The sequence below is a fragment of the Netta rufina genome (genome assembly GCF_964035555.1).
Source record: "Netta rufina genome assembly, chromosome: 1".
Classification (NCBI taxonomy): domain Eukaryota; kingdom Metazoa; phylum Chordata; class Aves; order Anseriformes; family Anatidae; genus Netta; species Netta rufina.
Window position 1 is genome coordinate 21500321 of NC_140123.1, and position 18251 is coordinate 21518571.

At 41.9% G+C, this 18251-nt stretch overlaps 1 protein-coding gene across 1 annotated transcript in view; it reads left to right on the forward strand.

Moving 5' to 3' along the window:
- Positions 1-3195: 3195 nt before the first annotated feature.
- The window catches only part of WASF3 (WASP family member 3), a 62944-nt gene continuing 47888 nt past the window's right edge, over positions 3196-18251 (forward strand). The window contains exon 1 of the mRNA XM_084282727.1: positions 3196-3248. The gene's annotated coding sequence lies outside the window, so the exon portion shown is untranslated. The remainder of the gene's footprint in view (positions 3249-18251) is intronic.

The following is an 18251-nucleotide window of genomic DNA, read 5'->3' on the forward strand; positions in this document are numbered from 1 at the left end:
ATAGTTTTTTATGACTTACAGTTAATGGACCTTACTATTAATTGGCAGAATTACAACTCTTGATTAGTTGATGAAAGTAGCTGTCTTGAAAAGTTATTAGCCTTCCTTTTGTTCTTGTTTTTCTACATTTTTTTTTTTTTCTGGAGATTGATTACACAGAGTGCCTCTTTGAACTTATATTGAATGTTTCCTTTGAGGATCCACTTGCATCGTGTTTTCATAGACTTTGTTAGTTTTTCATTATTCCAGCATTCTTGGTGTATTAAAAGGAAAAAAAAAATCAAAACAAAACAAAAAGTAAAATAGTTAATAGTCTCAGGAAAATATTCCTGAAAAATATGAATAGTATGAAAATATCAGTAATTAAATTTGAATATGCAATACCACGAGAAATACTTACACAGATTTATCAAGGCTAAACAGTTTGTGTTAATGGAAAACAAATTCCATTAACAGAGATGCAGTAATTCATGACGCATCTTCTGTTGTGCATTGCATGCATCCTCTAGCTGTCCTAAATCAATTACCTCATTCAGGACTTGGAGGCCCTTTCTACAGGGTGAGGCTGTGGCTGGAGGGAAAGCAATTTATTGCAAAAGCTGATTCAGCAAGAAACTCTTCAGGGACCCATCAATGTTCCATTATTAATCAGAGATGCTGTAATGATTATCTGTGGTGTTGTAAATCATTTGCGTAACAGTATTTATTTTAACATTACTCAGCAATTCTGTGTTTCCTGAAAGACAGAAAGATTTCCAAACCATGAAACATGCTCTTCAGAAAGAAGCAACAAGCAACAGAACAGACTTTCAAAAGATTGTTTTGTCTTACACTTTCAAGGCCAGTCTGGATGGGACTTTGAGCAACCTGGTCTAGTAGGACGTGTCCCTGTCCATGGCAGGGGGTTGGAATTAGGTGGTCTTTAAGGTCCCTTCCAACCCAAACCATTCTGTAATTCTATGATATATTGTGTGAAATAGACTATTCAAGAAAAGGAGGTCCTTTTAAATTTTATCTAAGTCAATGTAAGCAAATATTAAGAATATTTCATGCTCGCTTCCACTAACTCATCTTGACTTCAGTCTCCAATAACCCTGCCTTTTCATTACCCTCTGAAGCCTGCTTCTACCTTCAAGTGAAATTAATAGCAGAAAGATCAATCCTGAACATCTCTTGGTGTGTCAATCCAAACCTGAAGTTTCTGGCTTCAGAGCGCTTTTCTGAAGCATAATTTTACTTGAAAATATTAATGGTCAGGACAAAAGCTTATTAAATTATCACTTGCAGATAATTTAACCACTTTCTTTGTGTGTGTGTGTGTGTCTTAATGAAAACTTAGTACAGATGAAATGCAAATGGTTTGGCAGATTTGCCTTATATGCAAATTCTAAGGCAAGGTCAAAATTGCAGTAACAAAGCTCTGCCTGAGTTCCATTTTTACAAGATTTAGATATTAAAAATAGCTATTGGTGCTGAAATGTCATGAATACAGAGGAGAAAAATGAAAGCTGAGAAGGAATCCAGGAGACTGGAAAGCAGGTGGAACAAAATAAATGTTCGTTAATATCTTGCACCACACAGGATGCTTGCTTCTATTGATGGAGCAGAAAAAAATCACGGTAGCGACAGGTCTGTGAAATTAATACTTTTTCCAGCCTCAAGATCCCATTTTCTGTATGAAAAAAAAAGCATCACTGAATGAGTATGGTGTTTTAACTAGGCAAGGTCATTTAGCATGTTTTATTTCACAGTCTCTGAAGTTTCCTCTTTCTTGTTGTGGGTGTTTTAGGGCAAACAGCCTCCTTTTCAACAGGAGCTCTCTGAAAAGTTGGGGGCTGTTATCCCCTTACAATTTTAGTCCTGGCGAGCCGTGATGCTGGATGAAAAGACTGCCACTTCCTTCTTGTAGGACTGTTTTATTCGGTGATTCCTTTTCTGTTTCTTTTTTTTTTTTTTTTTTTTTTTTTTTTTTTTTTTTTGCTTAGAGCACTCACCATCTGCACTTAAAGCAGGAGGAACCCCTCAGCCCCATGTATTTTTTGCTGTATAACCTCCCGTGCCTACACCAGCGGCTGCCTCCTGCCACGAGGGGTGTCAGTGCCTTGCACACAAACCATTTAATTAATTAGCGGCATTACCGAGTACTGTTGTTTTTTTTTTTGGCGAGGAGCTGCCTGTGAGCCCGTCCCTGCTGAAGCCGGAGTTGAGCAAACTTCCAGCCCCCCCAAATGTCCGCCCCCATCACCTCCCCTCGCAGCCCTGACTCTTTTCCACAGCGCCCCGGGCCCTTAAAGTTCGCCTGGCGATTGTTCGGCGCCCCAAATGTCATTGAGATGATAAAACCGGGCTCGTTCCCCCCCGCAGGCTCCACGACGAGCAACAAAAGCCGTTGTCCCAGCCACAAAGGCCGAGACCCGGCCGAGGGGGGACGCTGCGCGGGGGCAGCTGCGCCTCGCACAAAGCCCCGCTGGCACCGGGCAGGCCCCAAACCCCCCCCCCCAGCTCTGCACGGGGCCGTTTGGGATCGGGATTCGCTGGGAACTGGGTCAGCGGGGCGGGCAGGGCGGCGGGGAGCGGCGGCGGCAGCGCGGCCTCACCCCGTCCCTCAGCCCCCCCTGAGGGGAGGCTGAGGGGGGAGGCGGGAAGCCCCTCAGCGCCATCACCCCCCCCCAACCTCACTCCGAACCATGATTGACAGCTCCAGCCCCTCCCTCCCGGCCTTCCCATTGGGCGGCGCGCACGCCACTCACGAGGGGGGGCGAAGGAGGGTGGCGAGGGGGCGGGGCCAGCGGGCGAAGGGGCGGGGCTTGGTGGGGGGGGCGAGGCAGCGGCGGCTCGGCCCGCGCAGGGGCTCGCGCGGCGGCGGCGGCGCCAGGTGGGTGCGGGGCCCCCTCCCCCCCCCCCTCCCCGGCCGCTACCCCCTGAGGGGGGCTGAGGGGGTCCCGGCTCCATGGGGGGGGTGGGGCTCCGGTTTGAGCCCCAAAACCGAGCGGGTGGGGGCTCCTCTGTCCCCGGGGGTCCTTAGAGCCCTTAGGGATAACCCCCGGGAGCCCTCGGTGAGTGAGAAGTTTTACAAAGCGCTTTATTTTTATTTATTTTTATTTTTATTTTTTTCCTCCCCCCTTCTCCGCTCGCGCAGATGAATTCCCGTGAGGTGTTTGCCCCGAGCGCCGCTGAGGAGGAGCGGCTGCAGCAGCCTGAGGAGCGCGGATCGTCGCTGCCGAGTGCCTGAAGCTGGCTGGAAAAAGGTCAGAAAACGTGTTTTTTTTCACATTTCCCACACAGTTTACTAATTCCTGCGGGTATCTAACAGCTTGGGACCCGCTTTCATTCTCCTCACCAGCCCGTGAAGCGGGGCCGGTGCCCGAGCGATGGGCGCTGGGTGAGTTCCCTGACAGAAAACACCTCACAAATGGTTCAGTTTTTGCCCCTGTGTGTGCAGGGGTAGAGGAAAGCGGCCTCGCTGCGGTTCTTTGTGCTGCTCTTGTGGGCTGGAGGCGGCCAGAGGGGAAGCCTGCCTGGTAGAAAAAGACGGGAGCAAATTGTGGAAGCAGCCAGGAACTTCCCAGAGACTTCAAATCGAGGAGGAGGACGTTGTTTTGCTTCGCCTGTCACGCCAGGCTGGCCTTTTGTATTTTATTTTTAAAGCTTTACGTGGGGAACCAGAAAGTATTATGTTTATGTGAGGCAGACTGTTGTTGTGACTGCCCAATACAGTATTTTCTGTAGTAGCGAGTAGTGTGTGCTTGAAGAAAGGAATGAAGTAATGGAATAACGTTGCAGTCCTCATCCTCCAGCATGCTCTCCCGTGCTACGGTCTGTAGTTCAGATGCAGAGATGTCCAGCTTCTGATACATGGAGATCAACATAACATAGAATAACTCTATAGACTAATACCCAAGTTATTAACCTGTAAATATAAAGTTACAAGTTACAGTGCTTGCAGACTTCAAGATTCAAAGGATTCAACCTTCTATTTGAGCTGTGGAAACGAGCTTTTTTAGGTGTTATGTTCAGTTATAGCTTACTTCTGTATTTAAGTTCCCATTCGAAATAAATACTCATGTATATGTGGAAGGACCTGTCTGCACTACGGTGAAGGCAATAAGTCATTTCTGCTCGGTGAACGTAGCTTTCATCAGGTCCTGAAGGAAGAATGTTCAGTTTGCAGCTCTTCAGTTCGACACCAGGACCAGACAGTCTTCTCCTTAAGCAGTGTGAAAGCTGGATTTATTTCCAGCAGAATTTCGGGGACAAGTTGTGCAAAGCAAGCTCTTCTTACTGCTTGCTGGAGGGCTTTTTTGGTGTTTTTATGGCTAGTGGAAATACGAATGTAGTTACTAAGCAGTGAATGGAGAGGTTTTGTCGTACATGAAGTAATAGTTGAACGAGTCCTTTTTCTTCTTTTCCACAGCCATTTTCTACAAATAGAGAACAAATAGAAAACACTTTTTAAACAGATACGGAAACAATAGTCTTGGTTATACTCAATAGCTAATGAAATTACATGGTCTTTGCTAATTTTTTGGTTTGTCCATGGAAGTAATAAAATGACTTTATACGTTAGACATAGAATTACTTGTGCTTTAAAAAAGCATGCTTTCGTATCAGGAGTACGGTATTGAGGCTGCATGTTTGGTTTATATGGTTCAACATGTCCTACTCTCAATAGCAGCATAAACCTGCTTTGTTTCTCAGTGTATGCTGTCTGTACGCCGTACCTCGTTTTCGGAGCACTGATACAAACTTCTTGTAGACTGGTTGCTCTTTGTGACTACTTTAGCTCAGGTATATACAGATGGGAAGGTGCACACCACGTATTTATATGAAATAAGTGTCTGTGGGCAGTACTCCTCAGTGAAGGAAAGTGGAAGAAAGTCATCATGTGACATGATAGGAACTTTGAGCTAATAGTACTTGTATACAGTCACTAGCAGGACAGGATTTCTAACAAGCAAACCAGAGCAGATATTTCAGAGCAGAATGAAGAGCTAATGGTAGTTAAGTCGTTGTTTGTGTTACCTGGGCAGTGGGTAGCTCTAATGCCTCTGAAAGTCTTAATTTCTAGATTAAATGTCCTGCATGGACCCTTCAGTCTTGGTGTAAATTGAAGTGAATGGAATAGTTACAAGCCTTGAAGAACTGCTCATCTTGTAAAAAGATAAATGTATGCAGTTAGATCTTTGTTCTTTTGAGACCTCCCTTAGCACCACCTTCTAAATCTCTCCTGACTACTTTTAGTGAGGAATGAGCAAGAAATTTGTTTCAGCTAAGGCTGTCCTTGCAGAGCTGTCTCTAGTTGCTGGTGGGAGTTCAGTTTGCATGGTGTGGTCTTGGTACTGAACCCAAATCTGAAACAGAGTGGATAACACAGCACTGTTTGTCTTTTTTTTTCCCCACTCAAAGTTCTGTTCATATCTCAACTAATTGATATGTGGCACCAGTTAAAAGTTTTGGATTTCATGGACTTCATTGCTAAGACTTTGTTTACAATATTGATGGGGAAACATTGTCTTCATCTGGCTCCTGTCTTAGTTCTCCAGTTTTGAAGCCATCCAGTATGTGGAGATGTTGACAGGACCAGACTGCAGCTAGGTGCCTTCCAGCCTTATCTGCAGCTGCACTCTATGTTCAGAGGCTTCCTTACGCAGGGGGTGCCAGGGGTCACAGGTAACAACTGCTTGAAAGTAACAACTTAGTCTCTTAAAAGATCAGAAATGGAAAGAGGGAGAGGGTATTAATTTCTCCTCCGTATGGAAGTCTCATAAACAGAATTTGTCATGTAGGAAAATCAGTGGCTTAGCTAAGAATCAAATAAAAGCACCTTGAACCTTAGCTTTGTTGCAGAATTGCTACGCCACACATTTCTCCTGAGAACCTACCCTGTGTTTAGAGATAATGATGAAAATAACGTGAAGTTACACCATATTTATTTGCTCAACTTTAACCTGTGAGCGCTTTCCTTCACACTTATTTTAGATCCAGCTGTTCAGAAGCCAGCCTGTTGTAAAAGCTATTGAAATGTTGCATCGGGAGTGTTTTTTTTTTTAACTGGAGAAGCAGTGTGGTTTTTTCATCCTTCTCTTAGAAACTCAAGTTGCTGAAATATTTTTAGCTGCTGATAGATGTCATTTCTTTTTCCTCTGCCAAAAGGGGAACAAAACATTTGGGAAGAAATTAAGAAATTTGTGTGTAGAAACAGCTGAAGATTAAAATGGAAGACCTTGTGGCCACTTAAGCAGTGAAATAGGAGCTTGTCTTGCTTGATTTCTTTATTTTTGTCAGGTGACAGCACCGGAGAACTTTTGTTGAAGGCTTGTTAATATGATGAGCATGTATTAGATGTGTTTGTGCTTCTGAAAACAAATCTAGTTTTAGGGGTTTTAGTGTTAGGGTTTTAAAGGGACTCTCAAACACTCAGCAAATCAGTTTTCCGATTAAATTTTCTGCCATTAAACAAGTGGTATTTTCTGTGTCCAGAGTCAATTGTTGTATTTATTTTTTAAGCAGAATATTAGTTACTTGTCTTCAAGATTTTGGAGTGCCTTCCTGCCGGTTGATTACAGATGTCATGAGTTTGTTCTCTTAGGGCTTTGGTAGCCAAACATGGCCAGAGGGGTCAAGATGCGGGGCAGTGGGTGTTCAGTATTAAGTGTGGAACATCTTTATGCTAAATGTAGTTTATTTTTGAGTTGTCATTACTCATGCCCCTTGAGAAGGCATGCTTTAACTCTGAGTTAATTATCTTTTGTAGTTTAAAGAATATATCTGAAAAGCAGAAAAGATGAGTGTTACTTAGGATGAACTTGATTAATGTTTGTGTTATTTTTGACTGACTTTTGTGTTTAAAACAAAAAAGGAGTGACATGTTTTCCCATCACGTGCATGCTAACAAATGTGTTATATTTAAAGCGTGTTGTTTTTCTCCTAATCATTCATAGTTTCGAATCTCCTTGCAAGAGTGTTTTGGTTGTTGTTGTTGTTGGAAGTGCTGCAAAGAACTGGCACAAGAACTGTTGAGTGCTGAGTTACAGAATTGGCTAGGAATTAGTGAACGCAGTAACATAACTAAAATAAATGTCTTGGACATGGCCAGCATACAAATATTTTGGCCTCAGTTTTTTGAATTAATCTTGCATTCTGTAGATAGTTAGGTTTTATAATAGTTTTCAGAATATGCTGCAGCCTTTAAAATGCTGGCAAATGACATAAAGTACGTGTAGATATCAATGGTAATATGAATCTATCCTGAGTTCATATTTTACAGTTATCCTAATTGTTACAAAGAGGAGTAATCTATGCTAAGGCTAACCTCCATTAATCTGTCAGAAACTGCATTTTAGGCTGAATCAAAATCATTTTTTTCTTGTCCTGGTAAAAACAAACAAACAGGGTTTCATATGTGTGCCTGAGTTTTCTCTCTGGTTCCAAAAACGAAAATGCTATTTCACTGTTTCTTTGGCATGACCTTTTATTTCACATCCCTGTTGTTGAGGTTATCCCAATGTGGAAACTGTAGAATTCGTATAGTTGTGGTAAAACTCAATCAAATGTTGTTTATTTACACAGCAGTATGCACAGATAAATTCACGTTGATGAAAATATTTATCCCCATGAAGCTCAAACGAGACAGATTTTCTTGGAGGCATACACAGTAGTTGTTTCTTCCCATGCTGTTGCAAAAGCATATTTGAAGTTGGTTTGACTGGTGTAACTAGTGTTAATATGCTTTTGGGGAGCTTTTGGGGTGTCTGAATATGCATTTGGTTTAGAGTTCTGTGTGTGTTATGGTGACTTTTCAAGTTCTCTGTAAGCCTTATGCTGCTTGCTGATAGAACTTCAAAATCAGGCAGGAAAGTTTCTGGTGTAAGTAGTGAAAATGCTGTTTAATACATGAGCTAAATGAAATCGATAGATAAAGTCTTTAACTTCGTCGCAAGTGTTACTAGTGATTATAATTCTTCAGACATTTGAAATTTTACATGAGCCTATTATATGATATTTTCTGGTAGGTGAAGAAAGCTGAAAACTCTTCTGCTGTCATCTGGCCTTTTGTCTTTTTTTCTTCAACTTTTTTCTTCAAAGTCATTCCTCTATTCTTTCGAAGGCATTGTCCAGCTTTCGTGTTCTTGTCTACAAGCACATGTAACTATATATATATATATATATATATATATCCTAATGCTGCTTGCTGAACAGTTACATATTAAAGCAGGGTGCTATTTGGATCGGGGCTGTGCTAGCAAGGTGCGGGGGCTTCTGCATCGTGTTGGCTTGAGGTGGTCTGCTTGGGTGACCGTGCTTCAGAGGGTGCTGCATGTGCTCTTCCTGTTGGGTTTGCCAAAGCCTTAATCTTTTTGGGGCACGTTTCTTAATACCTAACACAGTACTGCCCCGCTGTTAATGTGTTAGAGGTGGCTTGTGGGAATGCATCTTTCTGTGTGCTTGTTGGGAAATGGAGTGATGCTGTTTTCTTGGAGTGCTGTAACTTCTTTCTTGTGTTCATACCTTTCTACGTGCTGCTTTAGCATCCTGTCCTTTGGGTTGCTGGGTAATTAATTGGCTGTTAACATCCAGTAATATTATGGATTAAACTGTCATGTTTTCTTCATGGTTTGTGAAGCATGTTTAATGATCTTCTTGTGCCGGTAGATTATGAAGGCAGAGGTCACTGATGGCATAAGTATGCCCCCAGTGGATATCTAACATGACAGGTAGGATGTAATAATGTTCTGGAGGCCGCAGAGGACTTGAGTTTCAGAGGCTGTTTATGAGATAGCGTGTGCAGTGTGTGTGATGATAGGAGCTTGAAAGTCACACGTTTCTGAGCTGGGATGTTAGAAATTTCTCTTTGACATTGGCAATGTTAGTGGCGTGCTTGTCTTCAGGAGCAGCCCCGGCGTTGTGGCTGCCTGGCCTCAGAGGTGGAACTGGGTGTTGTGGTGTGATTGCACTTGACAGGAGTCCTGCTCTAGGCACTGGCTGTACAGGATGTACTTGGCCAACGGAAGAAAATCGGGTTTTCTTAAACACTGTCATTCCTACTGTCTTTTATGTGCTATATACAAAGAGAAGGTTGTATTTATTTAGAGGTAGTCATGTTATTTTCTGTGTGTCATGGCAAACTGAAGAGCTAGTGGATGCTTGTGAGTCCACGTCCTTGGGCTGATGAGGTCATCAAAGCACAACTGTGTGCTGATAAAACTATCTGTTTGTAGTATAGAAGTGCAAAAATATTTCCTTTTGTTGGTGATATATTCTTAGAGACTGAAGCTGAACGAAGCACCACATCAGTGAAGACTGGAAACCTTGTATAACCTCATGAAAAGGTTTTATGCAAGTCTAGTTGCTAATGCAAAGAGTCTGAGTACCCCCTCATGAGTGTCTGTAGTTTAATGCCTGCAGTCAGAGGTGCTGCATGCAGCCATTGCTCACTCCTCCTTGTCCAGTAGCTTTTTCTTGCAGCCCAGAACTGCTGTTCCTGTTGCAATGCCTCCCTTTGGAGGTCAGAAAAGGGCAAACCTTCTTTTCTGTCTCGTGCTTCTTATGTCCTGTAAGGTAAGGACAGTTTGGATTGCTGTTGTGCAGCTGAGCAGAGAGGCCTGGTTAAGCAAGTGAGCAGTATATAACCTTTGTATTCATAACAGGTAATGGCTGGAGGATTTCTAGATTTCATTGATGACAGACACAAAATATCCAAATGTTAACAATATTCCAGCAAATGTTGGATTTTTTTTTTGTGTGTGTGGTTGTTTTAAAAACCTGTAGTGGAAAAGGTCACGATTTCTTGGTGCCAAGCAAAACTGTTCATTTGCCATGGACTTGATGTTTTCCTACCAGAGCAGTAGGCAGTGGTGGAGGCCTGGAAGCTTATTTTCTTCTGAAACTTCAAACAGACTGTTTGTTCAATCTGTTTCCAAACAGATTGGGAAGTTCTTCTGCATCATTACATGTGAATGAAGAGTTGGAACTTCTGAATTAAATCAGGGGCTTTAGTGAAAATTTGGCTTCTTAGTTCTTTCTTCTAGTAGTTCGAGCTTACTGTTGAGCTTCCTAGCAAATGCTGAAATTCTCTGGAACTCCTAGCAGCATGGGTTTATTGCAGAATGATTTCCTGGAAAAGTAGTGCTGTTCATTTAAAGGTTGGCTGCTGCTCTGAATGCTTGAACAGATGCAAACGTGGAGGAGATAACACCACTTCGAATGAAGCCTACACTTGATTGTTTTAACTTCTGTGCCGAATTTGAAGGCACTCGTGTATTGCTTTGTTTGCACACAGCTTGAATATTTAAATCCCTTCTAGTCAATGTGTGTCAATTTAAGGGCTGGAATGGGGCTGCAATTAATCCTAACTTACATTTTAACAGGTTTTCTTGCTACAAATGTACTAAGTGATTTAGCATCAGTTCCAGGTTATCCAACTTTGTCATAGGAGTTCAGTCATTTGCCAGGCTGTGCTAGCCAAACAGAGCTGCAGGTATGTGGAAAGCCTCGTCCTTTCTGTCTGCCCTTCTTTTTACAGCAAGCAGCAGGGAATAACATTTCTCTCAGCAGCTTCATTTTGTTCTTGATGGTGGGGATCCTGTCTCCTTCAGCTCAGCCAGCTTGTTTCTCTCGAAGCTCTCCATTCTGCAGATCCTAAAGGTCTTGCACATCCCCATTGCAGCGTTGCATCATATTTATAGCAAGCTGGAGAGCTGCTGTGTGGCAAGCATGAAATACCACAATGTTGAAGCGAGGAGGTACAAATGCCTTCAAAAGGAGAGTCTGAGAATGCACTAGGGTATACCTGTCCAGCCCTGAGCAGAAATGTAGCTATTACAACCTTTGCCTCTGTCATCAAACATTGCTTGTGCTCTTGTAGAAAATCTGTCTTGAAAATTAAATCATTCCGTGATTTGGGCTGGGCAACTCCACAGGTGTGTAGATCAGATTAGGAGAATACTGGGTTACACCTCAACCTACTGATGCTGTGAAGACAGCCCCTTGTGCCTCGCTGCTGAATTTCTCTGCTGGATTTGCCCTGCTAATGACAGGAAAAACTTCCATGTTGGCAGACCAGTAAGCAGTTGGATATTTTTATCTGCAGGATTTTTATTAGGCTGAAATAGCTGCATCCAAAATATTACTGGAAGATTGTTGGAATTTGATTTGCCATACAGCTGTATGCTGCACTTCAGACTCCTGAAGAAGGTACACGTTTTGCAGTAGTGTTGTTCTGATTGCTATCCTAAGAACTCTGGTGGTCTTTATAAGCTCCTGAGGCTTCTGCTCGTGTTGTGTAGAAGGTGGTAGTTCTCGTGGTCACGTGTAGCTGTGTGGCTGAACTGCTGGCTGCCTGGCTGGGTGCTGGGACCGGGTCAGCAGCCTTCAGGAATCTCTGTACCTTACAGAGCGATGGCAAGGTCCTGTACAAGGGGATTTACGTCTCTATTTGCAAAAGCTGCTGGGAAATATTAATTAAAATCCATCACTGGGGAGAGTTTCAAAACTTCATTTGTCTTAGAAGATGCTTCAGAAAGATTTTCTTACATTGCCTAGTGAATTGGTCCAGTTACCATTTCTGTGAGTAATTAACTTCTAGAGCATTAATGAAGGATGAAATACAATACTGCAGCAGCTTGAAATGTTGTCTTAATATGGTGGCTTTCTGAAATGCTCAGAAGTGTCTCTCTGAAGTACCTGGTTCAAGTTGCACACTTGTGTTACCTTTGCTGTCTCTTCATTAGCAACTGTTGCAGCAGCAGTGGTGAAAATGCTTTTGAAAGGCAGATAGTGAGGTGTTATTGGTTTTTATTTTATTTTGCCTTTTGTGGTAGTGGCAGCAGAAAACCCCAAATACAATCATTTCCTCTCCCTGCCCTACATCGTAAGATAAAGCCGTTACCACTCTGGGTTGTGTGGTACTTCCTCATCTGGATTTTCTGTTCTGCTTCCTCATGCTGCAGATTCACTCCTATGTGTTTCTTCGGAATTCTTTTACTTCCCTTTCAGACTTTCTCTTATATCCTACTATTCCCTGCAAGGGTGAAATGTGTTGTGGTAAACTTCTGCTTTATGCCATTTCTGGTAAAAAGCCACAACCCACAGATGCTTTTTTTTAAAGAGTGAAATGCTTGGAGATGTGTTTAAAAAACAAACAAAGAAAGAAGCACGCAAAAAAACCCAAACAAACAAAGTCCCCCTCCCCTGCTGCAGTCATCCCAAAAGAAACTTAAGATGGGGGAATGTAGATGAAAGACTTCAAATGCCTTGCCAAACGTAAGCCCTTCTTTCCTCTGCCGAGCGAGCTGCCTACTATCACATTTCTTCCAACCACAGAATGTTGTTTTTGGCAGGAACATCAGTAGGAGTATTCTCTCTTTTAAACAGTTGTTGTTTGGAAAACAAGCATATGTCTGGCATCATCAGGGGTTTCTAAAAGAGGAAAAAGCGACTCTATTTTCAAAATGTAGTAAAACCGTGTTCTCAGCAGAATCGGATGTTAAATGGTTTTTGGAAGCTTAAGCGTAATGGCGCATCATTACAGCTGCCTGTCGGGGTTGGAGCGGGGAGCACAGTTAGACCTTAAGCTGCTGAGTGTTAATCACAGCCTGGCAGCGGTTCTTCTCAGCTGAGTTACTGGGTTCTCGGGAAGCCCAGAGTCAGCCTTTTACAGAAAGTCAACTTCTTGTAATTTGTCAAAGCTAGAATTTAATGCTGAAGTTCGGATACAAACAAAGAAGCTGTCCATTTACAGTTGTTGTAATTTTAAAGTTACTTTAAAAACCTACATCTATAAATCTGTAGCTTGAGCAGCCCTACTCTCTGTTGTCTTGGTTAGAGCTATGGCACTTAAAGCCTTTAAATAAGATGCATCAGGAAATACACTGAAGTAAGCTTTGTGTGCCTAAGGGGTGACAGCCTAAACAATGAACAGCTTGGATTTGTTGGTCAAAGATAACTTTATTCTGTTTTACAGGTGAATAAATACAGCAGACAGCAGTCCCAGATACCCAAAGAAGTTAGCTGACATTCATTAAATGTCAGGGATAGGATAAGAATGGAAAAACATCATGTTTTAGTACAGGGAAACATTGAGGAGAATTAACTGTGAGGGTAGGAAATAGGGGTGTTGAACCTGCAGGAAGAAAAGCAGTGATGTTAATTGAGACTTACTGAAAGTGATTATATTCCCTTTATGACGTTCAACCTCCTGATATTTTAGAACTGAGATATATATGTAGAAAACCTTGACACTAAAGCTTGATTGAAATGCAGACCTTGAAGGACAAGCTTTCTTTTGTTAGAAACGCGTTTTTGAGTCTTCTAAATCCACTTTGAACAAAGCATTAATAAATGTTATTGTAGGAAAGATAAGGCTGTAGAAATAATTGAATTCTATTGTGGATTAATTAATTTGCATGATACTACTAGCATTCTATAAAATACAACTTCGTACACTTGCTGAAGTGAGCAAAAAAGCAATGAAGTGTTGATCTTCTTCCCTTGTTCAAAGCACGCAGAACTTACCGATCTAAATCTAATTTTACAGGGTGTTGAAAGGAGAATAAACTTAGCCCAAGTGGGAAGCTTGAGTGTTATTTTTTTCTGTACGCTTGAAATGACTTCTGGTGATTTTTGATTAAGGGAAAAAAAAAGTGACTAATTGAACAGCTGGTCCACAAGGGTGAGGTAGTTTCAGGTACCTTATCTCCCCCCCCCAAAGTGTGTTAGTTAATCGTTTTGTGTAAGATAGGGAGTAACAGCAGCTCTCTCCAGGGATGGCTACTGATACCATAAAGGGTTAGGAGAAAGTGAAGATCTCTCCCTTATTAATGCGCAGTCTTTGCCAAAGAGATTTTTTTTGTAGCCAAGAAGAGCCTTCATATATCAATCAACTGCTCTAGTAATAGTTTTCACCCACTCTTTGTCTATTTTTAATAGCTTTTGTTCCTAATGGACAAATAAATCGTGCTGGAGCTGTTTGTGCTTGGGGCTGAGAGCATATCATCACTTCCAGCCATTAAATCAGTGTCCTCATCTTGTGCAGGAGGAAGCAGCCAAGTTGCAAAGGGGCATGAAATCCAAAACCACGCCTTTTGTGTGGTCTTGCATACTTCTGTTTGAATTTTGCCTAATCCCTTTTATTTGGCTTCTTACTTCTTCAGAAGTGCAGCTGGTACGAGATTACCAGTGGTGGATCGTGGGTGGTGGGCATTTTATTTTACTTGTGGTTTTTGTTTTATGCTTTAGGGGAGGACATCACTGGTTCTGCAGCAGCAAGGTGGTATCTGGAAAGTTATCTTAATCCAAGCTGTAAGGTGTTAAACCTCAATCTCGTGGGGAGCCCAGCAGGGCGAGGATTGCTCTGTGGGTTCTGGTGGTTGTTGCTCTGGCTGCTGGGAAGGTTCCCCCCCTCCATGGCTGCCTACTTGGTTCTGGTTTCTTTATTTTGGCCTTGTTTTGAAGGCCTTGTTTTTAAACAAGGGGCTGTTGGCTGTCCTAACAGTACCTTGTCTACTTGGAAGTGGCAAGGTGTCCTTTTAAAGTAGCAATCCTGGTGCACACCTTTTAGGTTCTTACATGTGAACCTGATAATACCTACTCCTAAACAGAAGCCGTTCTGGAGGGCAGGGCATCTCTGTGCTGTTGCTGTTCCTGAAAGTGAGCTGGGTGGGAGGTTTGCTGCCTTGGGTTTTCTCCCATGCATGTCAGCAGCATGATTAAATCTTTCTGGAAGTCTTCTTTTGATCAAAAGACACCATGGATATAGCTGGCTGGCTAGTAAAGTGCAGGTGTATGTAGAGGCCAATCTTAAGTTTGCATTGGTCTGGATGTCCCAGACAAAGTTAGCACTGACTATTTAGTACCTGCTTGACTTGGGTGTTCCTTGTGTCATTTCTTTTTAAGTGGGGTTCCTATGGAAAATCTGTAACAAAACACCTAGAATAAAAAAGCCGGTATGCATCTATACTGTTAAAAGAAGAGGAAAAAAAAAAAAGGCAAAAAAAGCAAACAACAAACGTGTCCTGTGAAATCAGGGAACACTTTGTTCCTGCAAAAGATAATTAAGAAAAGGATTCTGCACCTTCTGGGATGACCTGGTCCATCCATGGTACTTGATGCAGAGTTTGCCAGGAATTTTGTAACCTGTGATAACACGAGTGGTCAGCTCAGGTGATGGTGATGCTTATAGCACCACGCTGAATTTTGCTCACAGACTTTAGCTATGAAGAGCTACATGAACATTTCACATCCAGATGACACGTGGTGGAAGAGCAAAGACCTGATGAAGCACTGAGTTCTCAATCTGCTGTGCCTGTACGTGCTGGCTTCCCCACATCCAGCATGCACGTGCCTGTGTTTCTGAGCAAAAGCTCAATGCACTTTAATTACCAGCACTTCTCAAACTTTCAACTGACTCTCCCTTTTCTCTAGCAGTTCGTTCCTCTCCTGCTCTTGCGCCACCCCAGCAGCTGTTAAGCAGGAAGGGAAGGAGGAAGCCATGTGTGTCACAGCTGTGCTGCTCCGTCCCTGTCCTCCGGGATGTAGAGCCGCAGCCCCAGAGCACTGCGTGTTCCTATGGGAAGATGGGAATTTGAAGCTGTGCCACATTCCCTGCAGTCCTTTCCCTTTTTTCCCTTCCTGGAGCAGGACAGTCAGTGTAACCAAAAGGCTTGATAGCTTCCGTTTTCGAGCATGAGCCACACGCCTGCTTCGGACCTGTCTGCTGCTGCCTGGCTGGGCATGGCATCGGCCTGGGCACGTGGTTCCCTTCCTTTCCCATCTGCTGAGTGGTACAGAGCAGCTTTTGCTCTTTGCCTGAACCAATTAATGTGGATTTCCAGAAGGTCACTGCCTTTCAGCAAGCAGTTGTCCCTTAAAATCTATTTTTTTTTTCCTGAAGTCAAGGTATTTCGCATCTTACATCTGCCTTCACAAATTAAATGCAGATTTACAATCTACATTATTTGTCATTTTCAAAATCTTGAACAGAGGAAGGCAATGGGATAATTGCAAGCATCACTGGAATGGCTGTTTTTATGATTTTTATGGAAGACTGAAGGGGGGAAATAGGCAAGAGACTGAGTGAGAATAATGTGGCATACCTGCAGTTATATTAATATGAACTGCTAGGGGAGATCTAGAGTACACATACAATATTGTACATACTAAGAAATTCAGGTGTTCTTTTGGAATAATAAATTTGGTTATTAGATACAGTGTTTTTCATTGTTTCCAACTGTCTTCATGGATATTGTGTTTGTAAGGTGCTGCATTTGGAGCAGCTGGTTGCTTCTCCCAAGCAGAAATGCCTTCCAAATAGAAAATATTGACCATATCTATGAAAATAATACTGAAACAATCTGAACAGTAGAACTTACTGGACTGGTGAAATGGGGAACCAGCCAACTTAATCTCTTGCTTGGTTGGTGTTGAGGCTGATGGTAAAGCAGTAGAGACCCTAAATGGGTTAAATGGTTAGGATAATGAAGTTCGTGAACTGCTTTTCCTTCCTTAAACATTGTAAAGCAGAAGTGGTTTTAAAACTCCTTTTCATTAAAAAAGACTTTAATTAAAACCATAAAAATCTCCTAACAGCAGACATGATGGTGTTAAGCTACTTAAACTCTTTTTTTCAAAAGAAGTGGGTTCTATTTCAAGTGCTTCTCTGTGATTTGTTCAATCTTCCTGAACTGCTTCTCTACATTGAATGAGACTAAGAAGGTCATAGATCCGTGCAGAAACGCTGGAGTGACTGGCCTGTAAGTAGAAATATTAGTAGTAAAAAAGGACCAAAACAAACAAATGGTGCATCTGGCCTTCTTAAAACAGAAAGGTTTTAAAAAAATAAAAACAAAACCCCTTGAGAAATAGGGATGAGCTTGAACCATGTAGTTAATACTAAGGTATGGTAATCTCTTTCAAGAGCAGCTCCCTAGCTGGGGCGTAAAAGGAATAATTAAATTATTCCCTTTATTTTAATTAGAAACTTCAGCTGTTAAGAATGCTGTCATTTTTCTTTCTTCCTTCTCACCCTCATTTTTTACACAGTAGTGCTCTTAATTGAACCTCGTAGGTCACTGTGTCACTAACTATTTAATTCCATTGAGTTATAACTTTATAAGTGGTGGTTCTTCAGTGATTTGCAAGTACGATAGCTAGGTCTGTCTAAAACCAATTCAAAACACCTTTTGAAACTAAGGTGGGTTTCATTTTTTTCCAATTTCTCTTCACAGATGTCTTCTACTATGTCCTGCTGACATTGGTTCTAAATAATGTAAATAATTACTGTAATTGTAGAATGAGGGAATTTGAAGAGGTTACTTTGTTCACAAAGCATTTTCAAGCACCTGCAGACTGTAGAATTTCCTTCTTTTTAGAAAGCATGCTGACTTTTCTGATTTTTTTTCAGTGATATACTTTATACATGCATTTATCATTAAAATATGTGTAGATACTTCAGCCACTGAATAGTTTTTGTGTTTATATGCTAACGCTTTTAAAGGAATTATAAGAACTGTATGGGAATGGGAATAAAGCAAAATGATTACTGTGGTGTCTTTTGATGGTAAGTTTTATATCAAGATATGCAGGATTACTGTGCTCTAAAATAAAAAGCTACAGGCTATTCTGTGGCACCTTTTGAGTGTTTGCTGTGTTGTCAGGCAACTAGAATTTTATTTTGGATATGAAACTAATCCTCTGCAGTCAATGCCTTTTTTCTTAAAGTAACTCTTGTCTGTATATTGGATTTTTAGATGGTATATATCTCGCCCTCAAATTTTTGTAATTATGCCATTTAATTTAGGAGAGAAGACTACAGCACCTACCTGGAGTCTCTTTCAGTTTATTCTGTAGGTCTGACCCCTCTGACTGAAAGCAGGGCACTGGACTAAAAAGTCTGTTTAGCTAATTCTGGTGTTTGCTGTAGTCTGCTTTTTCATTCCATGTTCCTGCATAAAAACTAAGTGTTTGGAGTAGTTGGGAGATGTTGAGCAGATAGAATAGGTTTTAGTTGCTGTTTAGATGTTCTTAGGCTGCTTGGGACTTAGCTATCAGAAGTTTCAATATATCTTCTAGGTGAAAACTGAGGTTTACTTTTCTAAAAGTAGGTTACTAGATGCTATGTCTTGAATGAAATGGGGGAAGGGAGTGCACAGCAGACAGCCCGGTGCTTGCTTCAAACCTGAGCAGAGTCACTGACGCTACAGCAGCCCGCTGTTGCAAGTCATTTTCATTAGCATATGAAGTGAGTAGATGAAGAA